We start from the raw sequence: 20,872 nt of genomic DNA on the forward strand, positions 1-20,872 counted from the left end.
TTCTACAAAGTGTTGGAGATTCCCTTTCAAAGCTTGTGTAAAATGTGATTTGTAATTAGTAGCTTTAGATATGTAATGTGTGTGAGAGAATATTAGTATTCCATAAAAGCTGCTGTCAGTATAAGTTATATGGAGAAGCACAAAATAATATGAATACTTAATAGCTAAAATACTTTGTTTAAAATAGATTTGCTAGATTTTGTAGAAGCTCCACCTGGGAAACTTAAAAGTTTTTTTTTTTCCCTCCTTTAAATTCTGTTATAAATAAATGAGTTAGGAACTACGACCATAAATGACCTGAGCACTAAGGGAATACATTAAAATTTACTTTTAAGTACTTCAAAGCATTTTACTTTATTCACATATAGATGCTGGAATTGTTCACAAAGTTGTTACTACAGCTCTGGAAATTACTCACCACTGTAAATATTCATAAAAATATTACGATATTTACAATAGGTGTCAATTCAGTAAATTCCACTGACTGCTGACACCTCTGCTGACATAACTCTAACCGAGCTTAGAATATTGCACATGCCTTAAAAAGATCTGGCACGACCAGTACGCATTCAATGCGCATCACAAGGGTAAACACCTCTTTTGAAGGTTTTACCTTTGTTAAAAATAATAAAACAAAAGCGAGCTTTCCCGGCCTGTATGGCGTGTCCAGGAGCAGCAGAGGGCACTCACACTCTACGGTACACAGCCCCGGCTGCTCTGCAGCATGTTTGCATTTTCTGCAGCACTGTCAAGAGCTGTCAAGCCCTCTGCGAGCACAACTCTCCCCTCTGCTTCAAGAAAATTCCACAGAAATTTTATTCTAATTCCCTCTGAATTCTTGGTGTACTTAGGAAGAAAGCTAAAGAAAAAAAAAAACCACCACAATTTCCTTGCTCAGACCTAGGAAACCTTCACACACACATTCCAAGGTTCTCAGGGCCACATCCTGCGGGTCTTAATCACGCAGCAAAAGGTACCAGTTCTTGAAGAGGTCCCCAACAGACAGAGGGAGCAGAATTTGTCCATCAGGTATCAGAGAAGCAAGGACCCAAAAATGTTTCTTAAATTGCCTAAAGCTGAGGCAAGAATTTTTTTAAGCCAGCAATAACATCAGCATCGGTTGATACATGATCCTGACGTGCTGCTACTAAAATCGTTACTATTAAAAGAATATCTAAATTAATGCATCTTGTGTTCCCTAATGTTTGCGATGGCTTGATTTCTCCCTTCACAGAGGAGTTTTCTCAGCATATTCCCTTTCTGACCTAGATAAAATAATTTCTTATTCTTCATCTACTTCTGTAAGGTAATGGCATGGTGAAGAATGTGATGTGTGCGCTACAGATGGCACTGAAAGAATCCAAGAATCTAAAAATACAGTAAGTTTTACAGGAGAGGTTTCGTAAGGTGGCTGTCTCCTCCTTGACATCACTATTCAGCTGGCTATTGGAATGGGACTAATTTAATTAAGAGAACAGCTCAGATAAAACATTTTTGTCAGATTCTCCAAGTCCTATTCACCTTGCTTGAGAACTCAAGCAAGTCTCCTCTTAAGCAGTCCAGTAATACACCTCCCGTCATGCCAGCTGAGCTGAGCATAGCAACAATAGGAGCAATTGGCACAAAGAAAACTACTGAAGTTAATGTAAAGATTATCATATTATTTTTCCAATGGTGACCCAACGGTCAAGGCAATTGCTGGCAAGAAATTGTTCACTGCAGTCTTGATCTTTCACTCCTCAAAATCTCCAGGTGAGTTTTATTTGCAGTATTTGGTCCTGAAACCCTCACAGCTTGCCGCTAGCTCATTTCACTCCTCTGCTTTCCAAAGTATCTGAAGCAAAAGCAGCTATTTCTAAGCAATAAACAACAAGTGTGGGTTTGGGTTTTTTTTGCAGTGATCACTGCTATTGGGGCTTTTTTTGTGAGAAACATAAGCAGAATGGTGAGATCATAATACAGTTAAAATACAAACCAGGTTGTTAATTTGACTGTGCTGCAATCTCTCCTAGCATGAAACTTGATTTCCTAATAATACAATCAAATACCGCAAATCCACTTTGCATTTTAAAAAGAATAGTGTATTTTTAAGGAAAGAGAAAAAGCTGGAGGAGATGCTTTTGTGGCTACACAGTACAGTTCTTCAGATCCCAAACAGAACCACTATATTCAGTAAACGCTGGGGAGGTGGGTGACAGGGAAAGACAGGGAAGAAAGCGAGCCAAGAAGAAGAGGGTTAATAGAAGTTTTCCAATCTAACATTCTCAAAGTAAACACATAAACAACAAAAAAAAGCTTCTATCTGACCAAGGAAGAGTGTTAGAAGGATGTAATGCAATCCCTGCAGCATTTCAAACTCTACTTCAAATCTAGGTCTCTTTCCACATAGCATGTTCATTGCTTGCAGCAAAAATGGGTTCTTTTAAAGAGCATGTCCCTTTATCATCATAGAACCAGCAGTTTCAGATTTCATACTTGTGATCTCTAGCTTGCAGGAATTTATATTCAGAACACAACTTTGGTGTATAAAACGGGGGAAATGTCAGACAATGTATTTGTGTATCGCCCCGCAATCTGAGAGGGGACTGGTACGTTTTAGCTGTCCCAATACTATTTTTCAGACTTTAGAAAAAAAAAGGGGAATACTCAAAGAAACCCACAACACCTTTCTTTGTATACTGTTTGAGAAGTGGATGGGTCACCATTAACTGCGTACTACTTTATTGTTGAGTGACTGTTTCCTAAGGAAATGTGCTGTCTGCAGTCTTTCAGATTCACCTGTTAAAGCCTTCGGTGAGGAAATCACTTTTCGTACACCAAGTGTGTGTATGCAGTATGAACACTTGCACTACTCATTTACCCTGCTTAACACTCCTAATTATACTTTCACCTCAGATCTGCATTTCCTTGGTTTGATAAATTATAAGGTCATCTGCTCAAGTGCCAGTCTTTCTCAGGCACGAATTTTTTGGCAGTCATGTATACAGAGGCCTAGTGACACACTAAGATACACACAAAGTTCTTGGTACTTCCCAGGATTAAGCTCAGAATGTTTTTCTCATTCAAGACTCTTCAAAAGTCTTGATGCCACCTTTTGCCTTCTTTTCTGTACAAGGTATTTCAAAGAGAGACACATGATGGACCGTTCAAGCCTTAGCGTTTCTTTTCCAGTGGTTCAGAAAGCACAATGTTAGCTTACAGCAAGTCACCTTCAAATCCCCTAAGCAGACCTGAAAATTCCTCCAGCGCCTTGGCAAATGCATATTAATAAAAATAAATATGAACCCAGATTTCCATACTTTTTTTTTTTTTTTCCGCACTAGTCAGGCCTGCAGCAAATCAAGCATAAAAAGCTATGGGGAAAATGAACAAGTGTAACCAAAGGCAGAGGTTGGGCACGTTGTAGCCCCGAACCCTCAACATAATCTTAAAGAGGAGCCCTGCTTCTGCAGTCTTGATGGCCAAAAGAGACTCTTTGGATCACAGAGAGCTATAGGAAAGCAATGAAAATACTTCCACCCACATGAATCCCACTCTTGGATATTTCTCACTGGTATATTGACTTTTTCAAGATGGCACAGGAGCTAACTTAACTTGAATTTCCTGGCTTTTGAGATATTATAGGCATTATTTACTTTTTCTTTTTTTACCTACCACATTTTTAATTAAATTAAATTCCCCGTGCATGGTTAGCTATAAAGTGCATATTACTTACCTGCATTTTCAGATCTTTTACAGTCCCATGGGTAAAGCCATAATTAGTTGGTTTTGTAAAATGCATATTATTTACTTGACAGGCCAGAATGGCTCTAGAGGAACTGTCCTCATGTCTTGGTTAAGTGCATAATTAGGCAGGTTTTTAAAACCCATATTATGTTCCCCACATTGAAGCCATTGCGCTCCATTTGTTAAATATTCTTTTTTTTTAAAAAAAAAAACAAGTATTATTTACTCAATTGGCCAAGACAGCATGTAATTATGTATTTAGGACGTGTGCAATGCATAATAAAAAATACTCATGAAAATGTATGGAAAAAATTACATTGCACTATTAGGGTTTTCTTAAGCCACCATGTCCTCACCACTTAAAAAATACTCATGAAAATGTATGGAAAAAATTACTTTGCACTATTAGGGCTTTTTTAAGGCACCATGTCCTCACCACTTCCACCATTTCTTCTCCAAATACCTTCTGAACTCAAAATGTTCAGAAAAACAACTATTTCATGAAAAAAGTGTTCAACCAAGCACTACTTAGTGGGATATTTATACATTTACCGAAACGTTCAGACTCATTTCATATATAAAGGGAGTATTTGTGCTCTTTTCCTTTTCCAAGGACAGAGTTATTTAATAACATTAGAGTAAAACTTTACTTCGCACTCCTACTTCCTTAGTCCTTTGGGACAGATTCTCACTAGCATAAATGCATGCCGCTCCACTGAGGAAGGTAGTGGCATGTTAATCAGCAAAGCACAGGGTCTGAATCACCGTGCCCTAGAAAACACGCACTATTACGTTCCAGTGGATATTTCAAAGCATAAAGGTTAGGAGACTGACAAGTGCCTGTGAGTACGTCTGTATCGTTGCAATGGAGACCTTTCAGGGTGACCATTCCCCGTGAAAAAACCCTGCAGAAAGCCAACGTATCATTTTCACACGATTCTCGGGTCTTACGGGGGATCCAGGTTGCGCACAGGCTTTGAGGACTCTGAACGGGGATGCGCATCACGCAGCTTCGTTAGTGACAGACCAAAAACACGAAGCAGTAATTCACGCAGCAGTAATTCCAGATAACTGTCCATGTACCATCCACCTCAACTGAGTCTATTGGACATCTGGGCACATACTGTGCATTGCTACATATTATGGCCCAGATTCATACAGGTACTGAAACACCAGTTCCTATTGATTTTACTAAGTGAGATACCCAGGCAACTCAAGAGCCATGCCCTTGTGCGTTTGGACTCTCAGTCTACCAGCAGAGCCTTTATGAAGCTGAAGTTATTGGACGTCAGCTTATCAGCAGCATGATGAAATCTGGAGAAGTCTTGAAACCATCAACAAAGATTTAATGTTAAACAGTCGGAGCTGAGTTTGACCTCCCTGATCTTATATCATGCTTAGTGCTGCTAAACTGAATGAGAATGAAGTGATGCTTAGTAACTTGCAATGTGACAGCTGTTCAGAAAGGGTGATTCACATCGGCTTCTTCCTGAGTAAAAAGGGCATCCTCCTAAGTATCTGGTGTTCACTTACTGGGGGCAGTTAAATAAGAATTCACCACTCCTCCCATTCACTCTCATCTCCCAGCCTTTCCTCCCAGCAATGCTATTCCACCCACTTCAAATAACACACCAAGACATCTCTGTAGCTCCTCAGCCCCACGTCCAGGTGTAGCGTGAGACAGAAGCTATAATGCTATGCTTTGGGGGGTGAGCCCCTCCTCTAAATCACATCTCAACACTAAAAGCAACCAAAAAACAGTATGAACCATCACGTGGCCCAGGTCAGGCAAGAAAGCACCAGCTCCCCTCAAAACCTCATTCACGCTCATCTGAGTTCACTTCTTCCCCTGAGCACTGCACCAAGGCCAAGCTACATGCCAGAATCATGATGTATTGCATAAGGAACTTGCCATAAGTAGAATATGACTCCTTTCTGGAATCTGCTCAGGTTACGGGCACACAATCAAATGCAATCAACGCAGAGCAGCTAAACAAGTTAGCACCTGTCAGCTGGGCCTCTAAACCTACCTCTGGAAGCGTCTTTATGTTCCACCCAGAAGCGTATTATGGAAAGGGCCGTGCAGTGAAGGATGCTGCCTTCACCCCTGGTTTGTTTGGCTGTTCACCACCCCTCTGCTGCAAGTTGCCACCTTTGCATTTCAACTGGCAAATCCAAAATCTGTGAGTGCTCTCATTTGTTTAACTGAAAAAAAAAGAAGAGGAAAAAAAAAAAAATCATCTGGCTTAGTTAAAACAGATCTCAAAACTAAGTTGGCTGCACTAGCACTAAAGTGCAGAAGGACTGATTGAATGGGGTTTTTTCTCCTCAGAGAGCTGGTTAGGGTGATAACCTCTAGGACACCAGTAGTAACAAATAGTTGAGAGGAAATGAAGCTGCTTTTGCAGCACTCCTCTGGAATAGCTCCAGCCCACCCTGACTGTGAAGGAAAAACATGCTACCTTAAATCCCAGTGGAAAGGGTCTCAATTTCAGTCAGTATTCTCAATAAATATGAAAGAGAACATGCAACGCAAAACCAGACAGGTTCCTTAAACAAAGACTATGATTAATTTTAGACTATGTTGTCCAATCATATTGATCATTATAGCCACTTACGTTTACTATAAATCTGTTAGAGTTTTCCTGTTTTGTTTCTTTACTTCAATACAAAAACAAGAACTCTCTCCCACAGTTGGCTAGATATTTCCTGAAATAACACATGAGTGGTGGCTATTTTACCCAGCAGGTTCCTTTATCACCACGGAGCAGGAAAGTTGACAGGCTTTGTGTCTGAAATGTAATTAGCTTGTGGGAGTACGGTCATAATGAAAGTAAAATTTACATTATTGCAGGCATGTGGCTGTTTGCTCTTTCAAACAGGAGTAAAAAGTGAATTCCGAGGCATGTATTTGGGGGTGCTTATTCAATCAATATCCTCAGACTTCCTATACGCCTGTTGAGGGCAAGGGAGGCAATCGGAGGTTTAGATCAAGTTTCTCTGTGAAAGCTTTCAAGACCTCAAAAGAAGAAACGAATGATGAAAAATGGCTGACACCATTGGGCCTGAGACCCATTTCAGTCCCATTCAGGATTCACCCAGATTCTCTGAGGAGAAGCTCTCCCTTAGAAGCAGATTTAGAGGTTTACAAACCCCTTCAAAGCACAAAAAGTAGCAACCCTTCTTCATTACAAAACAGAAGGTTTCATTTACTAAGCTAAATTCTCTCAGCAAATACATTGGTAGAACACACTGAAATGCAACACACTTTGACCTTCTTCTATTCATTTCTGAAAGGCTGAAACACAAGAAAACGGAGCATTTAGGAGCATTTAGGACACAATTAGGCCATAATCTCCTGTTGGTCCAGGGGAGGGGGGGGGGGGGGGAAAAAAAAAAAAAAAAAGGCAAGCAGTTTGTTCCAGGACACTGTAGTTTGCTCTGTGAGAACTTACAGCCCCATGTGACAGATAGAACACTTACCAATCCATGTTGGGGCATGATGGATATTAACAGCAGTCAAGCCCTGCCTCCCAGATCCCTGAGATCTTTCTTTTCTAGATGCTTTTGAACTTGTTGGCCCCTACAAAATTCCCAGGAAACAGATAGCTTTTTCTCAAACTAAGTATTTTGTAATGAGGTTCTCTACTTATCAGTAGCAACTTTCCAGGAAAAGGAGGGGAAGTAGGAAATTCTCCTTCATTCATCCAACCATTTACCAGGAATAAAATAATATATTGTACCAACAGCAATTTTAGGAACTGCATGGAGATACACAGAATCATATGTTGAGAAAGGACCCTGACACACAAAGGTCATTTTCCATTTGAAAGCAAATTATGTCCTTTCTGCCTGGTGTTTGTCTACCAAATTCCAAGCTGGGCACAGTAAAAGAGACACCAGCAACCTACTCCCATGATGCTATAAACTCCCTGCCCAGGAAGCCTTTTTTAAAATCCAGCCTAAATCTTGCAAGTTTCAGTTCAGTCCCGTTGCTTTGCCCATCATGGACAGGGAGAGCAGACTTTGACACATACTGGGAGAACAATCAGTGCCTCAGGCTCAGTAACACATTTCTTTTAATCTTTCTTTGTGGGCACACTTTCTGGGGTTCTGATTACCCTCCTGTTCTCCTCTAAACCGTGTCAGACTGATCCAAATCTTTCCCGTATTACATTGCCCCAAACAGGATGAAAGGCTCCAGCTGGGACAGTACGAGAAACGAGAAATCAATGCAACTTCTTGCAAACGTTCCCCAAGAGCCGTTACCCAGACGCTAAAACCAAAAAGAGATATAAACAAGGTTCTTTCCACAAAATTCTACGTTAAACAAGTTTCTGTGTTGTCCCAAAAACCAACCGTGGACTGAAGAGTGGTCCTTCCTAGAGTGACACAGCCAGCACTGACTTGACTCACATTATGTTCTCATATTCCCCGCTCCCCATCTCCTACCACCAGCAGCAATGTAATCAGCACAAAGGTAAGAGGAATGCACCTTTTAATTTCTGTGTATCTACATGTCCTGACCTTGTCTGGTAAGAAGTGGGTCAAAGCATTAGAGTCTATTCTGATGCTAGAGAGGTGTAAGCTAAGCAGAAGCAAACCTGTCTGTAATAGTGCTTTTGTGCAGAAAAAAACCAAAAAAAATTATTACACAAAAATCAGCAACAAATTTAGGAAAAGTTGATAACTACAATTTAGCCAAGAAGATACAAATTCTGTATCTGCATCCCTGTTCTCTGCATTGACACTGGTTTTATTTTAATATCATGTTATCTGCTGTGAACAATGTTATCATTGGGCCAGTTAGTTTTAAATAGGAAAAGCAATCATGGTGATGAAGAGGGAGTACATTTTCTTTCCATGTCCCTTTGCAGAAAAGATTAGGAATAATTTCAAATTTGGTTGAAGAGTCTGAATGTTTTACTGGTTTTGGCAGTTGCCAATTACACCAATGTACCTCTCCCCGCCCCCTTGCCACGTGCAGGAATCGTGACTGTATGGGCTACACCTCTGCTGTGACCACTAACCAGGAGAAGATTATGGGTGTGTTTTGAAGTTTCATCACTGACCTTTACATAACCCTTCTGAAGCTATTTTTTCAGGCTGTTTGCAGACCCAGGCAGTTGCTTCTGCAATCATTCGCATGCCGCTCGTGGACGAAGAGCCTGCTATTTGAGAAGTTTTCTTTGTGATCACAGAGGCAGTGAGTGGGTATTGATATACAGATGTGTGAGACATACTGGATTCCAAGGACGCTCGTGAGCTGCGCTATAGAGAAGCCAGCACATATCCAAAAAGACATGAATTTCCAGACAACAGACTAGGGAATCCAAAAGGCATGCTGATAGTAATAACACCAGTGATAGGTGTTTTACTGCTAAACAGTGAAATCAGTGCACATTCTGCTGAAAAGTACAGTGAATTAGCATCACGCTGTACTCCAATGTAACAAACTGTTATCATTCACAGTTAATGTCACAGGACCATCCCTTATTTCTGACAGAACGATATCTGTTTCACCGATGAAATGTTCCTCTCCAGATTCACCAGCACTGCTTAAGCCTCTGGATACGACTCGTACAGTCAACAATTACGGGTAACTGGTGACCAAAAAATACTACAGTTAAGTATAGAAATCAAATGCAGTGGTCAACGTACTGCAGTTTAATGTTTTTTATTGTCACCCTATCCAATTAATTAGGAACTATTTCTTAATGAGTGGACTTACAAACTGATATTATTATATCCTTTGAAGTAAAAGTAGGTCTCAATCTGCCTATTTTATTTTTATTTTTTCCTTTTCCTTAAATCAGCAAATCCGCTACATAGCCTCTTGCTGATTTTAAGAGGCATATGGTTCTTAATCCAGCGGTGTATGAATTATGGCAGTAAATGGCTTTGAAAGTGCCTCGAAAGCAAAAATATGGAAATTTCCCCCCCAAGAGACTAGGATGAGCAGTCATTATTTTTGCGATTGCAGAGAACACTGCCCAAGTGTTCCAAGACTGCATGTGTATAATTGTTTGTCTCTTTCTCGCTTTGAAGTATTTTTTTTTTAAACTGTAAAACCTCAGACACACTCAAGGACAGCTTCCACAGCTTGGTCAAGAACACTAGCATATCTACATATTCACTAAGTCATAAATCTTCTATACTTTGGCTATGCATATATGACACATGACCCTTATTTCTCCCTTGTGGTTGCACTCTGAGAGACAACAGAGGTCCACTAAAGCACACAGCTTCCCTCTTAGGTAATATTTCATATGTATCTCATTACAACTACCAACACATCAAGGTAACTGAGCTGCAGTCTGGGAGGGGAGTTTAACCATAATTGTCTTAAATTGTCTAATTTGGATAAAATGAGCGAGAAAATTCCCTCAGCTATTTGTTAGTATAATAATGTCATCTATATGTTTCTTGCCTTGTGGTATTCTGTTTTGTAAAGGGGAATGAACTATACTCTGAATCCTTTGGATATTTGGTTCGATCTGTCTGTCAGACATTAATTAGTTTCATAGCAATCTCTCACTGCTGTCTTGTGGAAAGACAGCAAGACTGAAAAATAAGCCAGGATGACAAAGGGAGAGCTTGACTTGCTTCTGACCAAAGAAATCTGTCATTAAGAAAAGGTTCAGAACTCAGATCTGAAGCTCCTTTGCCTGCCTTGTGGGAGTACAGATGACTGGATTAAAACATTAACACGTTATTATATACAAAATTGTCTTTTCAAAGAACGGTCTATTTGCTCATTTATTTCTATGTACATAAACAACTGTAGAGAGGGAGATTTTCAGAGCAGAGTGCTGGAACTCAACCATGCGACTCTCACTAATGACAGTGGCTGTTAGGCAGCCAAAACGCCGAACGAGGTTTCCAAATTAACCTTAAAATAACATTATGGAGGCCTCAGTAGCAGCTCTGCAGTTAAATCCATATTAAAATTTGCACTTGGAGCATCGCTAATGTCCCAGGATTTCCTACTCAAATTACTCTGCATCATCTCCCTATTTTACATACCGAGGTCTAATTCTCTGCTTCGTAACAGCATTTTTTAACACTTGGACAAAGCATATTTGCAGCACCAGCAGAAAAGTGCTAGAACAGAGCAGAGAGTCACGTCCTAACTCTCCAGGAGACAAGGAAATTTGTTCAGGTATATTTAAATACATTAACTTTCACTCAAACAGAAATTTTAACCAATCCTATTAAAAAAATCTGGAGCTCAGACTCCCATCTTGTGTCGGCTAATAGCGGTAAAAGATCACGTGCCTGAAGTCACAGATACTCACTTTTGTAGATGTGGTAAAGATGGGCTTTTTGATATACTTTTTTAAACATAAATTAATCTCTCTTTCATCATTAGTTTTCTCCAGCTCCAGAAGACAAGAGCAACATTTAGTTCAAGACAGTGCATTCCCTTTGCAGCAGCACCCAGCCTTCTCCTCACCGCCCCCTCTGAATTTCAGCACTGAAGTGCAAAGTAGCTCCCCATGTCTGTGCCTCTGTACACAAGGATCACTTCAAATATGGTAAAACGTGGGATTTTTCCAAATCTATATTGTCTTCCTAACGCTCTCCTCCTATACCAAGCCTTCCTCCATAAAACTCTACCTTAACTCTCTCCCACTCACCACCACCACCACAAACCTGCTGTCTTCAACAGCTTGCGTTTGTCCACACATGTGGCCCACCAAACTATCCATATCCTTTTCTCTTGGGCACCAGCTGGTTCTTGCCCCCAATGTCATCCCTGCCTCAGTTGCCCTGGCACTCTGCACCTGTGCAAATTTCAACTTACACCTATGCCACGTGCTGCTACGCTATTTCTTCAATCACTTGGCGATTCCTTCCTTCTATACCTTACCCTGAACCTCTGAAAATAAAGCTATTGTGTTTAGATTGCTAAATATAGACATTGGGGTTTTTAAATGCTGATTGATAGGCTGTGTTTTTACATGAAAAATGTATATCAGGCTTACATTACAACACTAGTTTGCAGAAGTAGGCATGACGATAAATTTCTGTTTTATTTGAAAAATAAAAAGTGGGGGAGGGGAAAGGAGACGGACTAAACTAATCAAGTCTTCTCTGAGGCATTTCATCCCCAGGGTGTCTTAAAGAACAAGTAGCAAGACTGGGGCTTTTTTTAATCTACTGCAGAAAAACAGTGAAACGGCCTGGCACTACACAGCCAGAAAAACATTCCTCCAAAGAGGCACTCAGCAGGGAACAGGTCTATCACCTTATTCCCCCTCCAAAAAAAGAAACAGGAGAAAAATTGGTTTGCTCAAAACATGGGAGCAGAGACAAGACCACCGATTCCTTCCCTTTGCTTAAAACAATTCAAGAAAGGGTTGTGTAGAGATCTAAGGTTGTTTGGAGTCAGGGCTGGCAGCTACCAAAGGGAAGGGCAGGCACAGGAGCACTGGGCAGTAGCTCTGTTCAGCTCTCTGGACCTTCATCTGCTGCCTGTCGCCATGCCGATGCCCAGAGCAAGACTGCTCCATAGCCCATCAGCCTTATGAAACAACTGATGAATTGACAGCCTTTTTAAAAGTTAACCAAATTCCAAACCTTTTTAAATTTAGCATGTTACCGGTGGCTACCCACTGAGAGGATGGGAACGAGAGTGACACCAAACTGCGTTTTACATCTGCTATCTTACCTTAGCATCTGCTGCTGGAGCCACAACAGGCCAACCAACACACCTACCAACAAGCTACTGGATAAATCTGCAAGTTTGTAAGGTAGACACAGCTAATACAGTGTGTCAGTACAGCTTATTCCAGGCATCCAGAGCGGAACACGGTGTCCTGGCAGAGATTCAAATCTTGATACTAAAATAGCCAAACCTGAAATACCATAGTGAAGACTTGGGCATTTGTGCTATCAGACCCAGGGCAGAAAGGACACTGATTAAGGGCTCCATCCCAAACCAGATGAAATGTTGGGCAAAAGCACCAAGATTCGACAAGATTCTTCAAGGTGAATGGTTTAGCTAGAAGACCTTCCTCATGTCTCACCAAAGAGATCTGAAAAATAACTACGGGAGATTTGAAATGCTCATTAAAGGCTGCATGCTATCCTACAAATTCCTTGTATAAAGCATCCCTCATTCTCTGACATAATACTGCAATGAATCCCATAAGCCTTTCTACTTAACCTTAACTGCAAAATGATGGTAAAATCATTAAAAGTGAGATTTCACTAAAATATGAATAACACACCAGATTCCTTCCTCACTTTTTATAGTATCTTATTCAGGTTCCAACAATTTCAATATTCATTCCTCTGATCGATACCAATGAGAGGTTTTAAGGCAGCTTGTCGTAACGCAACCACACCAACAACTTTGAGTGCCTCATGTGATTTACGAATACACACATTTTCGCTTACCACAAAACAGAGATGAAGTGACTGGGGAAGAGCTTCCTTGCCAGGAGAAGTTAGCTAGCCTTTCATGAAAATATTTCAGATGCTTTGCCACTCTGAAACCCAATCTAAATCAGGTTTGCGGGGCAGGGGCATTGGGTGTTTTTGAGAACTCCTAGTTTCATTCTAGCTGAACATACCATGGAAAAAAATCACTTTACTTGATTTATTTCTAGTGCCTCTTCCTTGCATGAAATGTAAACCTCATGTATTTGAAAAAAAATCACAGACAACTTCTGTACAGCTACAATTTTTTAAAGGGAATGCTTAAAGAGAGGTTCCTCATTCTGTACATTTCTGCTGAGCCTAGCACTCACACCAGAGCATCTCCTGGCTGAAACACATCAGACCACATTTCAGAGGGTCACATTCTGATATTGCCATCCCATGAGATACAGTAGGAATACCAGAGCTGTAGAAAAGGCAAGTTACAGTAGTCTTTCCAAATCTCTAGCAGATTGTTTCATGGTCTGGGTAAAGATGCATTCGATTTCATCCAAACCAGTTCACACATTTTCTTAATAAGTACTTGTGTCAAAATGTTTCAGTTGTCAGAATATTCACCTCTGAGCCTGAGCATGTACGTACAAGTCCACACATTAGTTTATCCATCAATATACTGTCTGTATTTTTGTCTATGCATTCCTAAAGTGCCCATCACCCTGATGCACTGGTGCCAGTTGAAATTCTCACCGCACGTTAGTTTGACAGCGCTGTCATCAGGGAAGACAGAGCTGTACTGTGCTTCAACTAAAATACGAAACCCTGGCTACTTCTGTCCATCTCTGGTAGCTACTGTGGAAGCTGGTGGCTTCACTTCAAGAGAAGTAGCAGGCATAATCCCGCTTTCAGGTCACTGTTCCCTTCTGCAATAAAGCAGGCTATAAATCCCAAGCCTGGACAAAAACGTTCCTCATCGCAGATTGGCAGATGGCTCACGTGGCAAGCTCTCCATCAAGGTCTTCGGGAGACTGTTAAGTATGAGAGAAACAACATATATAACCAAAATGTATTCTGTTCTTTATCCTACACAAATCCTAAGCAAGGAGCACACCTTCTCAACAGAAAAGTCTACCCTTGTGTTCAGACAGCACCTAGAAGAGATAGAAAACAGCAGGTCCTATAGCACCAGCACTATCTGAATGGCTGAATGCGGAATTCCAAAATGGGCTTCGCTTCCAGGTGCAGACAGCTGTCTGATGTGAAGATACTGGCTGTCTCTTACCAAAAATGACAGGCATTTTTGGTAAGGCTTTTCTTAGCAGATGGCAAAACTTGGGTCCTACCGATTGTAGCAGGATCTGAGGGCATTCAGCGCACAGCAGGATCAGGCCCAAACATGGGTCTGAACACCAGGTTTCATCCACATTGTTAAGAAAAGGTATTGGTGTGAAAAGGATGTTCAGACACTAAGCATCAGATTCAGAAAAAAAGACCAACAAACCTTTACGGTATATTGTGATGTTTTCTTTTGTATACTGTATCAATGACTGTGGGGTATGCTCACTGAAAAACCAGCCCTTGGTAATTGTCAGGGAACTTCATTCTGAGTGCAGGCTCTACTGGAAATTAATTGCTTCAGTGCAATCTGAACCACATCATAAATGTCATGTAGAAGTTGCAGGGAGTGAGGAGGCAATGACAGCTCTATCCGCACTGTTTCATTTAAAGGTGGGTAAAACACACTGCGACAGAAGTGCTCTTCATCAATAATTTAGTCCGCAGTGTAAAGCCAAGCCTTGCCAAAGATGCCAGGGGAGCAGCTACCTCCCTGGTTTTAATGACACCAGCAGGGAGGGGTTGAGGGGCCAGCTCAAATCAACATTCATTGCACATCTGGGCATGTCGGCAGATGAAGATATCTAGGACTGAGCTGACAGGACAAAGGGTTGAAAAAAGAAGTGTAACCTAGAAAACCTTTACTTTGAATTCTTTGTATAAATTCAAGGGGGATGACAGTTCCTAAGGTCATCTTACATAATAAAACTACAGTGATCTACATAGAGAATTTTAACTCTTTCCAACACATAATCAAAGAAACCGCAAGTTAAGTTTATATTATTCACTTTATGAATGTAAAATGCAGAATCCTTAATTCTCTGAAAAGAACTATTTTAATGAGCAGAATGTTAACATTTATATGCCTGACTTCATCGTAATAACCCTAATTATAGTACCATGGAAGCCCCACTGTACTGGAGGGTCACTGGAGTTCCTATTATAACCCTTATCTTAGGGGAGTTTAATATCTTTGCCATTTCGCAGTGTATCAGCTGAAACTTGCCGTGGAGGTTAGCGCTGGTTTACTCCTCCTTAAAATTATTGTTTTATAGCAGTTTAGCTTGGTTCTTAAACAGCTTCTGCTTGCCAAAAGTAAGAGTTTTTACTGCTTTTATGACAGTCTACACAAAAGCCTATCTACTCGCTCTGAAGAGAATATGACATTCAGGTGCAACGAGACTGATACATCACTGTACCAAACTACCGTATTCTCACCCTAGGAGGTTACAAAGCCTTGTAGTTACAACGTGGTTGAAGCTATCCCGGTTTGCGGTATCACTGCGATTCTGGCAGAGCTTTTAGGCAGCAATCTGACATTCTAGGTTACAGATTGGATGCCTATGTTTTGGCTGAGTGGGTGATGACTCATGTAATCTTTACATGGTGGGATGTAATACAGAAGTGGTGGAAAACAAATGGGGGCAGACGGCCTCGATCTTAGCGATGCATTAGTTACAGGCTATAAAACATCAAAGCGTTCAGCTGACATCTAAATCTGTAAAGCAAATTCCTTTTGTCCAGACAAGAGCAGCATCAGAAAACAACTACTTCCACCTCCAGTGGATCCAGAGAAGTTTTTCCATCAAATTTTGCCTCTGCAATAGTAATAATCTCCACCTTTGGCAAGTTATGACTAAATTACTTAACATCAGAGTTCCTAGAGCTATGGCTGAAGGCTATTGAGAGGGTATAATTGGTTTTTCCTTGTCCAATAAAACTATGTAATTAATTTGCTTCTTATTTTCTGTTCACAGACCCTTTTTGATGAAATGTTATGTGCTTTCCACGATCTTCAAAAGCCCTAAGTAATCTAGACCATGTGAAAGCTGTGCTCACAGCATAAGCTTCATCCATGATAACTTCATTGAGGACTACCGCAGGCTCTACTCCCAACGGGGGTCATATGGGAAGGCGACAAACAAAGGAGTCGGGGGAGTACGGGAGGTGGCATCTCTCCTAATTGCATCTGACATTTCACTTTCATTTTCCTAGCCATCAGAAGGTACAAAGTGAGTAATCCAGTTCTTAATAATAATGTTAAAATGCTAACGGCACCAGAAGAGCCCTCTGAAAGTACTGCAGAAGAGGTATAACATTTACATTCTGGAAAAGTTAAAGACGACACGTAGACCGATCATCACTGACTCAGGTGATGATTTCCAAGAGGGGACTTGAACAAGAGTAGGTCACGATAATTATATTTGTTGTCTGTGAGTAGGAAAAAAAAAAAAGTAATCCTTCCTACATCCATCCTCAGAAAGGAAGATGCTTGTGCTTATTCCACCCTGCTGTGGCCTCCTCTGGAGGCCTGGCTTTTCGTTAGGGAAGATGCAGTGATGCTAGATGCACTAGGAGTAGCATCCCAAGATAAAAGTCCTCTTGAATACTGATATATTTTCCTCTCCACATAGCATCCTAGGCTCTGGCCCACTGCAAGCTGCCAAACCAAACCCCATATTGTCCCAGCATGCCCTTGTAGCACGTGTCACCAAAAGGAAGCCATCCTTCCACACTCGTTTCTTGCTCCCCAACACCAGGAGAATAGATGATGCTACGTGGTCAGTAGTTCTTCTCAGCATTATTGTTTATGCTGATAGATGAAAAGGAAAGATGATAGTTATCTGAAGAACAGATCAGGAGTTTGGCTAGCTCTCTAAAAGCTTCCAGATGACATTGTTCACTGTAAGGTGAGGTTTAGTAGAAAGGTCATTCAAAAGCCTATTCCAGTGGTGTTTCTTTGCTTGGTACCTCACATTTGGGAAGAAGCCTGAATTTTAAAGCAATAGAAAACTGAAGCTGTGCTTCTTTCCCTGCTGAATTGCAGAAAACCAGGAGCCCTAATTATAATAAACTCAGATAATAGTAGAAGGCTGCACTACTAATGTACCCGCAGAGAGATTAAAATAAGGGTGTGCATGTGCACTAGAAAAGGATAAGCATAAAGCCATATGTGGCAGACTTTTCTTCCAAAGTGTCAGGCTAAGCAGAGTGATTTAACAAACACAGGGAACAGAACAATATCATTTCAAAAAAGCAAGAGAGTGCTCCACACCCATAAACACAGCTCTGAGGTGTGTTTTCAGGACCAACTCTCTTCCTCCACGCCCCACCATAAACATTTACACCTTGTGCAAAGCTTGGCTGTGTAACTGGGGATGGAGGAGCAGTGAGTTGTCTAAGCAGGTGTAAGCAACTACTCAATAGGCAAAGCAGCAGAGGTTCAGGACCTCTTAACTGCAGCAGTCAAGTGCATTAACTTGTTTAATTTTAAGCGGCTATTGCCAGACTCCCAGCTGGTGCAGCCTGGCACAGCTCCATGAATTTCAGTAGAGCTACTACAACTGACACTAGCTGGGGATCTGGCCCAGTTTCTCAATTTGTCAAAAAGACGACAATTCTTAGGGCACACTCCTGTCCTATGCAAATTCTTGTAACATCGTGGGCTTCAAAAGTTACAGAGTTATGACAATTCACCCCTGACACGTTTCTGCATCTTTACTCTCCTTCTTATGTCCACTGCAGGATTCCTCCAGAAGTAACGTCATTATGTATCCCGAGTGCCAAACCTTGTAATGAGACACCTCCTCTTGGGGCAACAACAACAAAAAAATCTAAGCTGGAATTTCTAACTTTAGGAAAACAAAAAAATTCTCCAATGCTCTGTGCACAAAAAAGCCCTGCAAAAGCAGAACAAAAAGCCTAGAGGACAAGACATTGGAAAGGGCTGGAGAGTTGGGAGTAACTACACTTTTCACACAGAAATCACTTCAGGTCTGCTCCTGCCTCCTCCATCTGTGAAATGGGTCTAGGGAACACTCACTTCCGAGGAGTGCTGCAAGTATCGAGCACCACTCCGAGTGCACTGTCTTTTTATTAATGCAATTTTGAAGGGTCAAAGAATAGTAAATATCTAACAAAAGAGACAATTCCAGTAAAAGTGACACTGTAAGCAGTTAAAGCACTGAAAACAGTTATTTTACATGGCATGAAAATCAGCAATTTTATGAAGAAATTACTGTGAAATAGCAGAAATACATAATAGTGGTACTTCTAGCAAAAAAGAAAGGGAAAAAAAAAAAAATCAAAGTCTGAATCCTCCCCCCCCAAAATGCCCATCACGCAGCCCAATAGGCTTAATCTGCCATAAAGCCAAATACTTCCCAGAGGAGGTGATCGTTAGTTTGAACATTAATTTCCCTTCCCCTCTTCTTGTGTATCCATTAAGTGGAATAACAAGAAATGTTCATGGCCATAAGGTGTGTTTGATGGCAAGGAGTAAAAGAAAATGTGCAATTAAAAGATGTAAATGATAAACTGCATAACTTCTCAGCTGGCTTGACCAATATGTGGGACTTCTGGGACACGCACATTTTGTTCTCCCATGTTGAGGTCAGTGAACTGCAGAAACTCAAGGATGGAAAAAGTTGGAGGGGAAGAAATTATTAATGCTGCATCTTTTTCTTGTTCGCTTAGATTTGCAAAACATGTTTCTTGAATGAGTTTGAAGCCCAACATATAAAAAGCTGACTATTTATATATTTGATTCTTTAAAAGCAATTAGGAATACAAAGCAGATGGTACAGCATTGTAGATTTCCCTTTTCATATTGCTTAAACACTAGAGATCAATAAGTCTAATATAAACAGATGATTTCCATAGCAGGGTTTATAATTAGCTGGCACTGAATGTGTCCAAACTCTAAAATAATTAGCAGAAGCATGTGGCACACCATTAAAACCTTGTGGCTTGTCTGCATTTACATTTATAATTATTAAAGTTAATTATGATGCTTGTGGTGTGGTTCCAAGCTCCTTTACAACTTAGATTAAATATTTTTTCAGTCCTACTTTTTCTTTCAGCCCACCAAATGCCAGCACTTTCAACAAACTTCATGTCATCAAAAAGAAAAAATGGGGGCTATTTTTATAGGAATGACCCGAATATTTTCCTGGCCAACAGTTTTATTTTTCTAAAGGGACATGACACAGGAATTGAGTAACTCATCTTTTTTTTTTTTTTTTTTTTTTTTTGGGGGGGGGGCGAATTCCCAATTAGCAGTAATAATTTGAAAGTTGTCTAAGAAAACCATTATACTCATGCCTGATGTACTGTCTTAACTAAAAGTTCAGACCAAGATAAACCATTTAGTTAAGCAGAACATCTCAATGACATTCAATACTTTACACTAAAGTAAATCTTACTTTTATGTGCTCTGATGCTGGACAAATCACAGTGAAAAAGGCAGCATGGCTGGATACAAACATCACATATTGGGCAAAGGCTTTTGAAGGTCTGGTTTGGGTTTATGTGTCTCTTCCCACAACCCGAGCTATGGAAAGCTGCAGTCAATCTATCTGGTCACTTACAAAAATTATTTCATAAACATTCATCATTAAGACATTCTGTGACACATCTGGAACCCCAAAGAAGTTGCACTGTTTGCATATTATCTTTTTTCAATTATTCATTTCTCTGAAATTTTCTTTTCTTTAGCATAAACAAAGCTAAATTCAACACTGCCCTCCAAATGTTGTTGAGTCGAATAGGGTGCAGCGACCCTCTGGAAGATGATGCTTCTGGAGCACAGACCCTGTGATTCAGGAACACCATCTTTTCACCCAGACACAAGAAGCACTCTACTGGGTAGGCAAGTAAAAATAAATCTAATTTACCAGTCTGCCTTCCAATGCAAATCATCTCATACTACGAGGTTACAGGAGCCTAGGTGCTGACCACAGCTTCGAAGAGAAGAGCAACTCTTCCATCACACACCAGTTTGCCCAGATCAAACTGCCCACCACAGTCTTTATTCCTCTGTTCTGCCAAACATGTGACATAGCCCAGCTGAGTGATTACATTGTAGGCTTTCCTGCTGTAATTTGTGGTGTGAAACGTCCATTCTTGACATGGTTCAACTCTAGAGTTGCCTGCCAAGAACTTAAAGTTCTTTGAGGCAGTTTCCCCCTGAAAACTGTGCAGTGACAGGCATACCTTCTCTACTCTCTCTTCAAGTCTAACCACCACGGAGGAAGTCACACAGATAAGCATTTGTGTAGCAGAAAATGCCACAAGCACCAAACAGCAGCAGCGGGAATCATTCTGACACACCATTCCCAGAGAGAGCAAAACCTAATGTTTTGCGTACAAGGTTTCGTTCAGCTGCTGGAGTTTACTTGATACAGCAGGACACCCGAGAACAGGGTAAGACCCTATACCTCGACAGTGTAAGTTTAAGTTGTGGGGTTTTTTCACTAAAAGGAAATAGAATATTTCACAGACATCAGAGAGGATTCAGTTTAGCTTTTACAGAAACCGAGCCTTCCACCTGCCAGGTGCTAAGTATTTCACATACGCAAGTACTCCTGTTTCTGCAATCACAAGGAATACCCCATTTCTACTATAGCGAAGCCTCCCCCCTCTTTTA

The sequence above is a fragment of the Strix aluco genome, chromosome 3 (genome assembly GCF_031877795.1).
Source record: "Strix aluco isolate bStrAlu1 chromosome 3, bStrAlu1.hap1, whole genome shotgun sequence".
In the NCBI taxonomy this organism is placed as follows: Eukaryota; Metazoa; Chordata; class Aves; order Strigiformes; family Strigidae; genus Strix; species Strix aluco.